Raw genomic sequence first — 16,047 nt, 5'->3', positions numbered from 1 at the left:
GCCAGTCATGGGTTTTTAATTGCAGTGTAGACATACCCAGAGTGGGAAAGAGGACTCATTTTACCTCTTGAGTGCATGGAACTGTACTGAGCAGCTCCTCAAAGAACTTTAATCACTCAATGGTGGCTTTATACATTCTCCTACCTAAATTAGGGAGTAGTGGTTAGAAAGACTCAGCTACAATTCCGTGGAGGCCATGCAGGGTATGCCTGCACTGCAATTAAACACCCACAGCTGACTCAGGCTCTGGGGTTGTTTCATTGCAGTGTAGACTTCTGGGCTTGGGCTGCAGGCCAGGCTCTAGGACCCTGCAAGGTGCAAGGGTCCCAGGGCTCAGGCTGCAGCCCAAGCCCGGAAGTCTACCCTGCAATGAAACAGTCCCACACAGCCCAAGCCCCATGCGCCCAAGTCAGCTGGCACAGGCCAGCCGCGGGTGTTTAATTGCAGTGTAGACGTACTCCTAGTGATCTTTGATGCGATTTTGAAAAATGGCTTCTAATTTTGCATCCACAAGATTCTCATGGTCAAAAGTGGGCTCCAAGGGAATATTGAAAAAAAATTGGTTCATAGACTTTTGTGATTATCGCTAGCACATTGAGGTGAAATGTTTGCCCTTTTTCACTATGCTCTTTCTTCTGTGTAATGCATTGCTGCAAGGTAGACATCCATATATTGCTCAAAGTCATGAAGATATTGTCTGTCTGCAACCAGAGTCTAATACACACTTGTCTCCAACTGCTGGATATGGATAAAGAGTGCCAATAGTCCCTCCTAACCTAATACCTGAAATGTTGAGAGGCCTGAGATTTCACAGGTGGTGTCATGTGACATGATATGATTAAGGGCTTGGCTACACTTGTGAGTTACAGTGCAATAAAGGAGCCCTGGGCACACTAGCTCACTACCCATCCATACTGGCAAGGCACGTAGAGCGCTCTGACTCAGCGGCTACCAGCGCTGCTGGTACTCCACCTTGGCGAGTGGAATAACGTTTGCTGCAACCTCGCTGGAGTGCCGCGGTGCCAGTGTGAACAAGGTGTTGCATTACTGCGCTCTGATAGTTTTCTCAGCTGTTTAATAAAACATGGCTAGCTACCAGAGTAACTATTACATCATGTAGCTTTTATCTGAGATGCAGAACAATTCCTTAAAGTAATGTATAGTCTGCCCCAGTCAGACATGTTAGAAATTTTTTCTCCAAATTAGAAATTTGGAGAAAAAATCATCATGAAGGGAGGAAGTAGTAGTTATATATTATATAAAATTATATGTATATATGTAGAGAAAGATTATCATTTAATAGGTAAAATATTGTCAAGAAAAAAATCTTTGCCATTTCTAGTGACATACATTGCACCTTTTCTTTGTTCTTCTAGTAAGCACATAACTATCCTGTGTGTTTTTCATACTGAACAGAAGACATTGGAACAGTAGGAATCTGGAGAAGAGCTTGCCTAATGGATTGTGTTCCTCACAGTCTAGTCTTGTGGGGATTTATAGGTCACATCTGATGAGACACTGAAGAAATAGAAGATGTGAGAGAGAAAGATGAGCCTTGAAGCAAGATCTAATCCATTTTTTGTACCTTACTTCCTAGATTTCTCTTGGTGAGGCCATCTTGTAATCCTGGTTGAGCCACCTCACTCCTCCTTGTTTACTTTCCCCATTTCTAGCAGAATTTCACTAAATCTTTCATAACTAAACCTTGGGATGAATGTATAATAGCCAGCAAGAAGTTATCTCACCTCTGTCAGCTTCCACATCTTCAGTAGGTGGTTTGCTAGAAGTTTAGTTACTATTATCTCTCATTTTTTTGAGTGGCCAGAAATGTGCTGGACACCTCACAAAACAAAACAACATTGTCCCTACTCCAATATATGTTGAGGGTATAAAAAACCTTTGTAGACCAAGTAAGCACACTTACAAGTGTTTCTCTCTCAGCTGCCATAGCATTTTACTCCCCATTGCTCAGAGGTAGCCGATTTGGGGGACATACTGGTCAGTTTCTCCCTTTGGAGCAAGAATGGATGACATGAAATCAAGGTTTTTCTAAGTGTGATTTGTTTATTTACAAAATGTAACCAAGTCCTGTTTCCTTGAACAAACACAGTTAACTGAGTTCCCTTTTTCAGAAACTTCAGGGAAGACATTGGGGCTTAAGCAGCAACTGTCATGGGCCTCTGTCTCTCTCTAGAGTCCCACACAAATCTAAATTTCTTAAGGGCTTGCCTACACATAGCTAAGCTATATTGATTATAAACTCTCTGTACTGGTGCACCTGTGCCTAGACTAGGGGGTTGTGCTGATTTTAACTATATTAGGCCTGGTCTACGCTAGGAGTTCAGGTTGAATTTAGCAGCATTATCTCGATTTAACCCTGCACCCGTCCACACGACGAAGCCCTTTTTTTCGACTTAAAGGGCTCTTAAAATCTATTTCTTTACTCCACCCAGTCGAGGGGATTAGCGCTGAAATCGGCCTTATCGGGTCAAATTTGGGGTACTGTGGACGCAATTTGATGGTTTTGGCCTCCAGGAGCTATCCCAGAGTGCTCAGTTGTGACTGCTCTGGACAGCGCTCTCAACTCAGATGCACTGGCCAGGTATACAGGAAAAGGCTTGCGAACTTTTGAATCTCATTTCCTGTTTGGCCAGCGCGGCGAGCTCACCTGCACAGGTCACCATGCAGAGCTCATCATCACAGGAGACCATGCAGTCCCAGAATCACTGAAGAGCTCCAGCATGGACCGAGTGGGAGGTACGGGATCTGATCGCTGTATGGGGAGACGAATCTGTGCTGGCAGAACTCCGTTCAAAAAGACAAAATGCCAAAATATTTGAAAAAATCTCCAGTGGTATGAAGGACAGAGGCTATAACAGGGACCCGCAGCAGTGCCACATGAAAATTAAGGAGCTCAGGGAAGCCTACCAAAAAACGGAAGGGCAAACAGCTGCTCTGGTTCAGAGCCCCAGACAAGTTGCTTCTATGATGAGCTGCATGCCATGCTAGGGGGTGCAGCCACCACTACCCCAGCCCTGTGCTTTGACTCTGTCCAAGGAGTGGGAGGCAACACAGAAGTAGGTTTTGGGAGTGAGGAAGATAGCTCACAGCAAGGAAGCGGAGAAACTGGTTTCCCCAACAGCCAGGATCTGTTTATCACCCTGGACCCAGTACCCCCCGAACCCACCCAAGGCAGGCTCCCGGACACTGACTGTGGAGAAGGGACCTCTGGTGAGTGTACCTTTTGTAAATATTATACATAGTTTAAAAGCAAGCGTGTTTAATGATTAATTTGCCCTGGCATTCGTGGCCAGTACAGCTACTGGAAAAGTCTGTTAACGTGTCTGGGGATGGAGCGGAAATCCTCCAGGGACATCTCCATAAAGCTCTCCTGGATATACTCCCAAAGCCTTTGCAAAAGGTTTCTGGGGAGGGCAGCCTTATTCCATCCTCCATGGTAGGATACTTTACCACGCCAGGCCAGTAGCATGTAGTTGGGAATCATTGCAGAACAAAGCATTGCAGCATATGGTCCTGGTGTTTGCTGGCATTCAAACAACATCCGTTCTTTATCTCTCTGTGTTACTCTCAGGAGAGTGATATAATTCATTGATATCACTCTGGTTGAAATAGGGTGGTTTTAGTTCAGAGGTGCCCATTCCTGCTGGGCTGTTTGCCTGTGGCTGAACAGAAATCTTCCCTGCTATTAGCCACGCGGTGGGGGGAGGGGTGAAGCCATCATCACAGAGAATTGGGGGTGTGTGTGGGGGGGAGGGGAGCGGGGGTTAGTTGGGTTTCTGCTGCACATGAACCCGGAAACCGCAGCCCCTCCTCTTAAATTGCCAACCCATTTTTAATGGCCAACTCAATGGCTACTTCATATGGGAAATGAGGGCGCTGCTGTTTGAAACCATTCCCACATGTTATGAAGGTTAAAGAAGCCAAAAGACTGGCTTACCATGGCTGCCTGCATGCTGAATTCTGTTGCCCGGCCCTGCATGAGTGATCTCTCACACCAAACCGGCATACCCTCAATAAGAGGCAAAATGTGAAAGTGTACCCATTGTTCTATAAAATGTGTCTTTTTATCTACTCTCCCTTTTTTTTCTTCCTCTACCAGCTGCATAAGTTTCTCCTTCCCAGAGGCTAGCAAAGATTAGAAGGCAAAAAAAAAACATCTTGCGATGAAATGTTCTCTGACCTCATGCTGTCCTCCCACACCGACGCAGCACAGCAAAATACGTGGAGGCAGACAATCTCAGAGTACAGGAAAACCCAATAGGACTGCGAGGAGAGGTGGTGGGCTGAAGATGGTAGGTGGCGTCAGCTTGCTGAAAGAAGGCAGGAGTCAAAGGTCAGGCTGCTGGAGGATCAAACTCATACGCTTCGGCGTATGGTTGAGCTGCAGGAAAGGCAGCAGGAGCACAGACCGCCGCTACAGCCCCTGTGTAACCAACCACCCTCTCCCCAAGTTCCAAAGCCTCCTCACCCAAAAACGTGGTGGGGGGGGTCCTTCAGCCACCCAGCCACTCCACCCCAGAGGATTGCCCAAGCAACAGAAGGCTGGCATTCAATAAGTTTTTAAAGTGCTATGTGACCTTGTCCTTCCCTCTTCCACCACCCCACCCGGTGCTTCCCTCCTCCACCACCCCTCCTGGGCTACCTTTGCAGTTATCCCCCTATTTGTGTGATGAATAAATAAAGAATGCATGAATGTGAAGCAACGATGACTTTATTGCCTCTGCAAGCGGTGATTGAGGTGGGGAGGGGAGGGTGCTTAGCTTACAGGAAAGTAGAGTGAACGGGGGGGGGATGGGTTTCCATCAAGGAGAAACAAAGAGAACTTTCACAGTGTAGCCTGGCCATTCCTGAAACTGGTTTTCAAAGCTTCTCTGATGCGTACCACGCCCTCCTGAACTCTTCTAACCGCCCTGGTGTGTGTCTGTGTGTAATCAGCGGCCAGGCGATTTGCCTCAACCTCCCACCCCGCCATAAACATCTCCCCCTTACTCTCACAGAGATTGTGGCGCGCACAGCAAGCAGTAATAACAATAGGAATATTGCTGAGGAATATCGCTGAGGTCTAACCGAGTCAGTAAACTGCGCCAGTGCGCTTTTAAACACCCAAATGCATATTCTACCACCATTCTGCACTTGCTCAGCTTATAATTGAACAGCTCTTGACTACTGCCCAGAATGCTTGTGTATGGCTTCATGAGCCATGGCATTAAGGGGTAGGCTGGGTCCCCAAGGATAACTATAGGCATTTCAACATCCCCAACAGTTATTTTCTGGTCTGGGAATAAAGTCCCTTCCTGCAGCTGTTGAAACAGACCAGAGTTCCTGAAGCTGTGAGCGTCATGTACCTTTCCCGGCCATCCCACGTTGATGTTGGAGAAACGTCCCTTGTGATCCATCAGTGCTTGCAGCACCATTGAAAAGTACCCCTTTCGGTTTATGTACTTGCTGCCTTGGTGCTCCGGTGTCAAGATAGGGATAAGGGTTCCGTCTATTGCCCACCACAGTTAGGGAATCCCATTGCAGCAAAGCCATCCACTATGACCTGCACATTTCCCAGAGTCACTGCCCTTGATAGCAGCAGCTCAATGATTGTGTTGGCTACTTGCATCACAGCAGCCCCCACAGTAGATTTGCCCACTCCAAATTGATTCCTGACTGACCGGTAGCTGTCTGGCTTTGCAAGCTTCCACAGGGCTATCGCCACTCGCTTCTCAACTGTGAGGGCTGCTCTCATCTTGGTATTCTTGTGCTTCAGGGCAGGGGAAAGCAAGTCAAAGTTCTATGAAAGTGCCTTTACACATGCAAAAGTTTCACAGTCACTGGGAATCGTCCCAGACCCGCAACACTATGTGGTCCCACCAGTCTGTGCTTGTTTCCCGGGCCCAGAATCGGCGTTCCACACCATGAACCTGCCCAATTGACACCATGATGTGCAGATTGCAGGGGCCCGTACTTTGTGAGAAGTCCATGTCCTCCTCACTGCACTGCAGTTGCCTCCTTGCCTGGTTTCACTTTTCTTGCAGGTTATAGTTCCGCATATCCTGCTGGATAATGCGCGCAGTGTTTATAGTGCTCATAATTGCCGCTGTGATCTGAGCGAGCTCCATGTTCCCAGTGCTATGGCATCTGTGCGGAAAAAAGGCACGAAATGATTGTCTTCCTTTGCTCTCACAGAGGGAGGGGCGACTGACAACATGGCTTACAGGGTTGGCTTACAGGGAATTAAAATCAACAAAGGGGGTGTCTTTGCATCAAGGAGAAACAGAATGGCCCCCTCAAGGATAGAACTCAAAACCCTGGGTTTAGCAGGCCATTGATTTCACGGAGGGAGGGAGGAAAGGGGGAGAAAATGAATACAAAACAAATCTGGTCTATTTCTTGTTTTGATCCACTTCATCTATCTTTATACATCTAGCTGGGAGCAGACGGTGCAGTATGACTGCTAGCCATCGTCATCTCCTGGGTGCTCAACAGAAGATGGTGCAGTATGACTGCTGGCCATCGTCATCTCCTGGCTGCTCATTAGAAGACAGTGCAGTACGACTGCCGGCAGGACTGAATCACCATGAGACAAAACTTAAAAGGGAAATGACCTGGCTGAGTCACTCCCATGTTTGCCCAGGCGCCCCTGACCGACCTCGCTGAGGTCAGCTAAAAGAGCACCCTGCAGTACAGCGACGACGGCTACCAGTCATACTGTCTGCTGCCGAAAGGCAATGAGCTGCTGCTGTGTAGCAATGCAATACCACATCTGCCAGCACCCAGGAGACATACGGTGACGGTTAGCTGAGCGGGCTCCATGCTTGCTGTGGTATGGTGTCTGCACGGGTAACTCAGGAAAAAAGGCGCGAAACAATTGTCTGCCGTTGCTTTCAGGGAGGGAGGGAAGGGGGGGCCTGACAATATGTACCCAGAACCACCCGTGACAATGTTTTTGCCCCATCAGGCGTTGGGATTTCTACCCAGAATTCAAAATGGGCGGCGGAGACTGCGGGAACTGTGGGATAGCTACCCACAGTGCAACGCTCCGGAAGTCGTCGGTTGCCTTGGTACTGTGGACGCACTCCGCCAACTAAATGCACTTAACGCATTTGTGTGGGGACACACACAATCGACTGTATAAAAACGCTTTCTACAAAACTGACTTCTATAAATTTGACCTAATTTCGTAGTGTAGACATACCCTCAGTCTAAACCAGTGGTTCCCAAACTTTAACAACCCATGAACCCCTTTCAGTAAAATGTTAAGTCTCACGAACCCCCTCCTAAAAATGAGTATTGCCAGGGATTTTCTCCATTGCGTGAGTATAATTTATAAAAGTAGTGATCTTGGAAATACAAAATTTATTTTTATGACATGCTTATTACACACTATTCATTTATTATTTATCATTACAGTCTTTTTATTACATTATGAAAACGGCAACACTCTTCCAAGATCTCACTTTTGTAGCTTGTATCACTTTGAATAAGCCTGTTATAAGACAAAGCTCCTATGTTTCGTCAAGGAGTATCAGCTGTGAAACAGCATGAAGGTATTTAAGAAGCCAATTCAGAGTTCCTCCTACACAAGCATTCAGGTCTTGAGCAGTCCAGGCAAACAACTGACATTACAACAAAGCTTAAGTTTGTTCTTCATAATAATTTTAAAAACAGCAAAAAATATCCACCTCCCTTTCCATTTCTTATAAGGAGTCTTGAAGTTAAATCTCCTCAGTGTGATAGATATGCTTGCTTTGATCTGCTTAGCCCTTGGAAGTCCAGGGGCTCCGGGCTGCCAGGGTCCCTAGCTCTGTCCACCATCAGGGAATTTTTTCCCAAGTACCCCCTGTAACATTTCACAAACCCCAGTTTGGAAACCACTGGTCTACACTAATATATTTAAATGGGTACAAAACTATATATAGACCAGCCCTTGGGCCCTGAGATTTATACCAGGGAAACCCCTCTAGCTCAGAACGTCTACTCTAAGACATCATGCCCCAGTTGGCCTCAATTTTTCTTTCCTGCAGTAATGGAACTTAGACTACCATCCATCAGATCAATGGAAGCATGAATTTGAAAGAAAAAAACACTTTACCCAAGTGCATGACAATTTAAGAAACAACCCTGCTGAATGACATTACTATAACACAATGAGAAAATATGTATTCAATAACCTCGTAGGTCTGCATGTAAAAGCTTATATCAGACTATATGACAAAAGGGGGGGGGGTGAGCATTGGGGAAGAGTGTGATTGAGTGGACTGGACCTGTAATTGGGAGCCATAAACTTGTCCCATCTCTGCTACTGATGTACTCCGTGGCCAGTCATTTAATCCTTGTCTGTTTCTCATCTGTGAGAAGTAAGGTGTTTTTGCAGGTAAGGTTCCAGTTGTGCACCGTTACTTAAGTTGGTGAGCACTTAAGCACTTTGGTCTCTTGTCTATCTGACACGTCTCCCATTTGCTTTACACATATAGAGCTAACCTAACATATCCTTTCATGTAGGTGACCTTTTAATTTCTAAAAAGATTGGGTATTCCAGTTGCATCTCCTTAGAAAATTAGGCTACTAAGCACAGATCAGCTGCTGTCACTCAAGGATAATTCTCATGCTGATATCCTCTGTGGATAAGGTTATTTCTGCTTCCATATCAAGCTGAAGCAGAATATTATCAGCAACTGAATAAATAAGGTACACAAGTGAATGCTGAATAAGTTTAAGTGTAACCCATGTACAAAACTAGAAAGGAAACATGATACTGTAAATTTTAAATTTGTCTCATTTTCCTTGTAATAGATACTGTTTAACTATACCATTTTAGACTGAATCTCTTTCTCAAACTGACATAGAGACTGGGGAAAGATTTTTTCCCCCATACCACATGGTGGATTTACATTAATTCTCATTACCACTAATGAGAATTAGCCATTTTTAAAACACATGCTGTGTCATGTAGGGAGACAGAAGTAAAGCACTCATTTATATTTATTTAGATTTATAAAAACTCCTATAGGTGCCTATCCCATGTGCCTGTTACACACATTTAAATACACAGGGCCAGTAGTCCTGCAGTAAAGAAAATGCTTGCTAATTCTGCCTTCAGGGATAAATATGGTATCTACCTGCAAATACAATGGTGATAATAGAATAAATCCAAACCTGTAAGCTCACCCACTTCTCAAAAGCCTGGGAAAACAGATGGTCTTTGTAGTGTGCTTGGAGGGTTGAACACATTTGGGATTTGGAAGACCACAGTGTGGGAGAATGAATTGCAAAGTCCAGAGAATGCCCTGCTGGCAGCTTCCTCTCTCTCATATCAGGTTCTTATATCAGGGAACCTCCAGTTTGAATGCTCTTCTGATCTCAGCTTCAGCATCATGTTTTGAGGAGAGAGGTGCTCTCTTAGTTAACCGGATCCTAAGCTATATAGGGTGAATGTCACCTAGAAATCTACTGGCTATTCAGTTTCAAGAACAGTTGTGTAATGTCCTCCCTGGATTAAATTTAACGGGCTGCCACATTTTGAGTGGTGTCTTTGCAAAGCCCCATGTAGACCATATTACAGTAGTCAAATTGTGAATTGTTGTATACTGATCACGATGTAAATTGAATTGGTCAGGGCCTCTCTTGTTTTCGTGGTCATTCAGCTGTGAATTTTAACTTTAACTATAATAGAATGCTCCAGGAATGTACATGTGTTTTTTAAAATAGCTTTTGATTTTTCTTCTTTCCTAGAAAGAGCTTGGTCTTGTGTTTTTATTTTTTTATTAATCAATTTTACTGACCTGGCTAATGCAAAATGTCTATACAGTTGTAAGCCGCACAATGGAATTAGTTTTGCATAAGTATGTTAATTACAGGTGTCATTTTGTATGGTGACTAATTCATTTTTTTTATTAAATCAAAATTTGTCAGGGGGAAGAAAATACTGCATTGGAGAGTGGTGGTAGAAAATATGGGATGACTGTTTTTTAAAACAACAAAAGAAGAAACAATTAAGACCTCTATGTATGGATGTTATGATATGTGCTATAATTAACACGTTCAGTTTATGCACTGAATTTATTGCACAGACTTAGTGCATTTTTTCTGAGAATTTTGAAAAGTCAATGTACATTTACAAAAGTGGAGAGGCAATTCTTGGATTAGTCCTAAGGGGTGCACAGGATCTGGTCCAAGAGGTAAATATAGCTTAATCGCTTGGTAAGAGCGACCATAATGTAATTTAATTTAACATCCTTGTGGGGAGAGGGGAATACCCCAAAAACCCTCAACAATGGAATTTAACTTCAAAAAGGGGAACTACACAAAAATGGCTACTTAAACAGAAATTAAAAACACTGTAATACAGGGTCAAACTAAATGTGTACCCCAATAAAAATGGTAAAAAGATCAAAAAATGCCACCATGGCTAAACAAGGGAGTAAAAAAGGCAGTTAGAGGCAAGAAGACATCCTTTAAACATTGGAAATCAAATCCTAATTAGGAAAATAGAAAGGAACATGAACTCTGGCAAGTCAAATGTAAATAGGTAGGCCAAAAAAGAATTTGAACAGTGGCTAATAACAGACACAAATACAAACATTAAAAAGAATTATGTTCATCAAGAAACAGGAAGACTAACAATCAATGGGACCACTATATGATGGAGGTGCTAAAGGAAGACAAGGCTGTTGCAGAGAAGCTAAACAAATTCTTTTCATGGGTCTTTACAGCAGAGGATATGGAGGAGATCCCCACACCTGAGCCATTCTTTTTAGGTGACAAATCTGAGTCACTGTCCCAGATTGAGGTGTCAATAGAGGAGGTTTTGAAACAAATTGATAAATTAAACAGTAACCAGGACCAGATGGTATTCACCCAAGAGTTCTGAAAGAACTCAGATACGAAATTGCAGAACTACTAACTTTGGTATGCAGGGCCATCCCTAGGGGGGTGCAGGGCCTGGGACATAGGCACCCAGTTTCTATCTGCTGGGGGGTGCCCTCCCCCTGGCTCTAGCCGGGCCCTATCCCCATTCCACCCCTTCCTCCAAGGCCCCATCCCACCTCTTCCCTCCCCTGAGCGTGCTGCACCCTCGCTCCTCTCCCCTCCCCTCCCCCCAGTGCTGAGTCCAGATGCTGTGAAACAGCTGATCAGCAGTAGGCACTGGGAGGGAAGGGGAAGCACTGATTGGTGGGGCCCGCTGGCAGGCAGGAGGCACTGTGGGAGGGGAACGTTGGTAGGGGGACTTCTCATGCCCTCCCCCTAACAGCCTGCTGATTCCCCCCTCACGTCCCCTGCTGCCCCCTCAGAAAGCATGGGGCCCTCCAAAGCGCGGGACCCAAGGCGGTTGCCCCAATTTGCCGTACCCTAGGGATGGCTCTGGGGGTATGTAACCTATCACTTAAATCAGCCCCTGTACCAGATGACTGCAGGATAGCTAATGCAACACCAATTTTTAAAAAAATCTCCAGAGTCGATTGTGGCAATTACAGGCTCATAAGCCTACCTTCAGTAGCAGGCAAATTGGCTGAAGCTATTGTAAAGAAGAGAATTGTCAGACATATAAATGAACATGCTATGTTGGGGAAGAGTCAGCACAGCTTTAGTAAAAAGAAATCATGCCTCACCAGTCTATTAGAATTCTTTGAGGGTGTCAACAGATGTGGACAAGGGTGATCCAGTGGCTATAGTGTACTTGGACTTTCATAAAATCTTTGACAAGGTCTCTCACCAAAAGCTCTGAAGCAAACTAAGCACTCATGGGATAACAGGAAAGGTCCTTTCATGGATCAGTATCTGGCTAAAAGATAGGAAAGAAAGGGTAGGAATAAATGGTCAGTTTTTGCAATGGGGAGAGGTAAATAGTGGGGTTCTCCAAGGCTCTGTACTGGGACCAGTGCTGTTCAACATATTCATTAATGGCCTCGAAAAAAGGATAAACAGTGAGATGGCAAAGTTTGCAGAGATTCAAAATAGTTAAGTCCAAAGCAGACTGCAAAGAATTACAAAGGGAATCCCACAAAACCAAGTGACTGGACAACAAAATGGCAGATGACATTCAATGTTGATAAATACAAAGTAATGCACATTGGAAAACAATCCCAGCTATAGATACAAAATACTAAATAGCTGTTACCACTCAAGAAAAAGATCTTGGAGTCATTTTGGATAGTTCTCTGAAAGCATAGGCTCAACATGCCGTGGCAGTCATAAAAAAGTTAACAATGTAAGGGACCGTTAGGAAAGGGATAGATAATAATACAGACAATGCCACTATATAAATCCATGGTACTCTCACACCATGCAGTTCTGGTTGCCCCGTCTAGAAAAAAATATGAGAATTTCCAAAGGTGCAGAGAAGGGTAACAAAAATTATTAGGGTTATGGAACAGTTTCCATATGAGAAGAGTTTAAAATGACAAGAACTGTTCAGATTTAAAAAAAGAGACGACTAAGGAGGGATATGATAGAGGTCTACACAATCATGAACCATGTGGAGAAAGTGAAAAAGCAAGTGTTATTTACTCCTTCACATAACACAAGCACCAGGGCTCACCCAGTGAAATTAAGGCAGCAGGCTTAAAACAAACAAAAGGAAATACTTCCTCACACAAAGCACAGTCAGTGTGTGGAACTTGTTGCTAGGGGATGATGTGAAGGCCACAAATATAACTAGATCAAAAAATAACTAGATAAGTTCATGGAGGATAGGTCCATCAATGACTATTAGCCGAGACGATCAGGGATGCATCCCCATCTTCTGGGTTTTCATCTGCCTGCTAGAAGCTGGGACTGGACAACTGGATGGATCGCTCGATAATTTCCCTGGTCTGTTCATTCCCTCTGAAGCATCTGGCACTGGTCATTGTCGAAGACAGGATACTGGGCTAGATGGATCATAAAAATGATCATACTGGTTCTTACATATAGGGATATACCAAGGATATTCAACTTTCTTGAACAGTGATTTCCATTTATGCTGAATTTTTCCACACTAGAGAGTTGTGTGTGAGGCTCTCATTTCAGATGAGAGCAGTTGTTAAATACCATGGGTATGTTCTCTTTTATTTCAACTTGGTTTTGAAATAAAAGATGTGATAGTCTGGACATTACTGCTGGCTTTATAACAGCCCAAAAGAGGAAGAGCTTCATGCCATGTGGATTATAATTTATGCAAGCAATATCATTAATTTTTTGCTCGCAGATCTCTTCCTTTACAGACTTCCTTTACAAGTCCCTTAGTTGTCTTTCTGAACTATATGTAGATTAGTTCTATTCAGAGAAGCATCTTTATAATAAATTTCTTATCTATCTAGATGTCCAATAGAAATCTTTTTCCTCTACTGAATCCTCATCAGAGACTCCACACCAATCAGCAATTTAAAAAACAGTATCTTCAGTGTTTTTCAAATGAGCTGGCATAACTAGTGGATCATGTGACTTTTACTCGGTTGGCAGTTTTACTTCACAGATTTCAGAGTAACAGCCGTGTTAGTCTGTATTCGCAAAAAGAAAAGGAGTACTTGTGGCACCTTAGAGACTAACCAATTTATTTGAGCATAAGCTTTCGTGAGCTTATGCTCAAATAAATTGGTTAGTCTCTAAGGTGCCACAAGTACTCCTTTTCTTTTTACTTCACAGAATTCATAGCTACTTTCTCAGCAAAAGCCCCTAGGTGGTAGCAAAAGGTACTGTTTGATTTCCTCTTTGCATTTCTTTCTTTTGGCAGGAATACATGGGCTTTGATTTCCCTTAAATACTGTGAGACCAGAATAACAAGAGCTAAACTGTTATGTAAAAGTTGGACTAATGAAACAGCAAAAATACACCCATGTTATAAAAATAGTATTATGGGACTGCTTTCTATTTAACTCACTATTATCTGTAGGCTGGGCATGAGTGGGCATAAAGTTTTGTTGTCTTCCATCATGTAATAGCAACATAACTTATGTTAATGTAATAATTGTTGATCATGAGTGTCTTGCCTGACCTGCTTGCTAGTTTCTAAATAAATTTGTATAATTAGAACTCAACACATACATTGTTTAACACACACACGGTCTAGACACTAAACTATAGACATAAATAATGCATAATAACCACAACTGGCACATGATTTATTGATTTGACCCTATCATGTGGTGGGTCTTTGGCTAGCAAGGAATAAAGACAACCCTTTGGGCCCTGACGAAATCCCCAAGTGCTTAATGCCTTGGGAGCTACTTAACTGTCAGGGTTTGAGGTGGTCCCTTGTGGGGAAGGTGCCATATCATAGATAGTGCATGACCTCTGGGAGGCCAGACAGGTTGGAACTCTTGTACTCTCTTCTTGTTCTCTGGGTGTTACCAATCTTGTCTCCTCTTCTAGGGTGAGTTGAATCAGGGGCTGAGGCCAGAGGCACAGAAGAACTGCCATATACCTACAACTCTGGTCCAGCATCTGGAAAGAAAAAGACTTATGTGTGTGTCCAGTAACTTTCATAACGTACTTGGGTGGTTTCCAAACAAAAAAGAAGATCCCTGCTCCCCGGGGGTTTACAATGTAAATATAGAGAAATAAAGAGACAGAGAGTAGAAGGCAGTGCTTCAGAATAGTTTGTGTATAATTTTAAATGGGACACACAAACTCTTCCCAAATTACTTCTCTATAGGTGACTGATACTGTACTCATGACAGGAGCTGTTTTGTTCCTTTAACTATTATACTTGCCTGAGTGTTTTCCTTGGTCTAATTAAAAAAATACAATAGTAAAATAACAAACCTTCAAATAATGTAGATAGTTTAAAATAATTGACAAAAGCCAGAAAATTCGGAGTTAAGGCTGAAACTTTGCCTTGAATTATTCTTGCAGTGTGTGTGGTATAGCATTGTACAGAGACACTAAAACACATCTTCAACCAGTGCCCAGAGACTTACAATGTTTAATCACAACTGGGAAAATTTCCAATTTATGTACATTTTTGGCTTTTGATTGTTTAAACTAGACCTGCCAGTTACTTATATGTAGGATTCTTTTGCCTTTACTTAGAATAAGCTTTTTTTTTGCGCATGGTCAAAAATCCAGGTATGAAAATTACCTTTGCTAAGGGCATGCAAAGTATTTATGGTGTCCTGTCAATTAAAGATTTACTTCATAGCTTTTCAACCAATAAACTTTGTCTCTCAGTAGAAATAACGAGGGATGAGACTGGCACTGTAAGGAATTAGTGGGGAACCTGCCCTGTTTCATTGAAAACCCCCCTTGTGACTGGCTCATGGTCAAAGGAGAGGCCAAATGAATATTAAGTTGATTGTTTATAATTTTTCCTTGGACTTCACCCAAAAAAAGTAGAAAATACATGAAAAACAAATAGTCTGTTGTTCTGTGGAGTTTATTAAACTCCTTTTGTCTAAATAGGGTTATTTCAGCAGCATTGGAGGACAGGATTATCTTAAAATAATACGTTTTCCTGTACCATGCAGGAACCTACTACTTGGTCAAGATGAGGAGGTGGGGTGGGAAAACAGCAACCCATATTTATCCTACCCAATGAGGGCCTTTTACTAAGCAATTTTACTTTAAATTTCACCCACTGTCTGTTATCCTGAACTACAGCAGAGGAGAGGGTAGGATAGCCGGATAACAGACACGTAAGAGAGAAGACCATATTGGCAAAAGCTGTGCAGTCTGACACTTCACAGAGAAATATCAGGTATACTTCAGGTGTGAATGAACACTTCCCTACAGCATGGGGGTTGGGATCATGCAGCTCCTCACTCCAAAAATGTGGCCTAGTAACCATATTTTAAAATTTAGATACCAAAAATGTCTGTAGATCATCTGAGTAATACATGTATTTATGTTCTTGGTACTGTACCTTCAAAACAGATACAGTTGCAGGATATATGGAATGTCAGTGTGCTACTTGTCTGGATGAAGGTGATCATGGTCTACCTAATAAATGCATACAAACAAAAGGGAAAAGCATGCTAATGTAATTTTTGGCCCTTCAAAGCACGTATAGCTTTGAACAATCTTATTTGAAGGGTTATAGGCTAAGACCCTCCCTCCCTTCAG

General features: G+C 43.2%; 2 long non-coding RNA genes across 2 annotated transcripts in view; one reads left to right on the top strand and one right to left on the bottom strand.

Moving 5' to 3' along the window:
- The window catches only part of LOC141990006 (uncharacterized), a 403,850-nt gene that overhangs the window by 155,812 nt on the left and 231,991 nt on the right, over positions 1–16,047 (top strand). The window lies entirely within an intron of this gene.
- LOC141990008 (uncharacterized) overlaps positions 14,327–16,047 on the bottom strand; it is a 107,157-nt gene continuing 105,436 nt past the window's right edge. The window contains exon 3 of the long non-coding RNA XR_012640043.1: positions 14,327–14,430. This is a non-coding gene — a long non-coding RNA (uncharacterized LOC141990008). The remainder of the gene's footprint in view (positions 14,431–16,047) is intronic.

The sequence above is a fragment of the Natator depressus genome, chromosome 6 (assembly GCF_965152275.1).
Source record: "Natator depressus isolate rNatDep1 chromosome 6, rNatDep2.hap1, whole genome shotgun sequence".
Lineage (NCBI taxonomy): Eukaryota > Metazoa > Chordata > Testudines > Cheloniidae > Natator > Natator depressus.
This window is presented reverse-complemented; position numbering and strand designations above follow the sequence as displayed.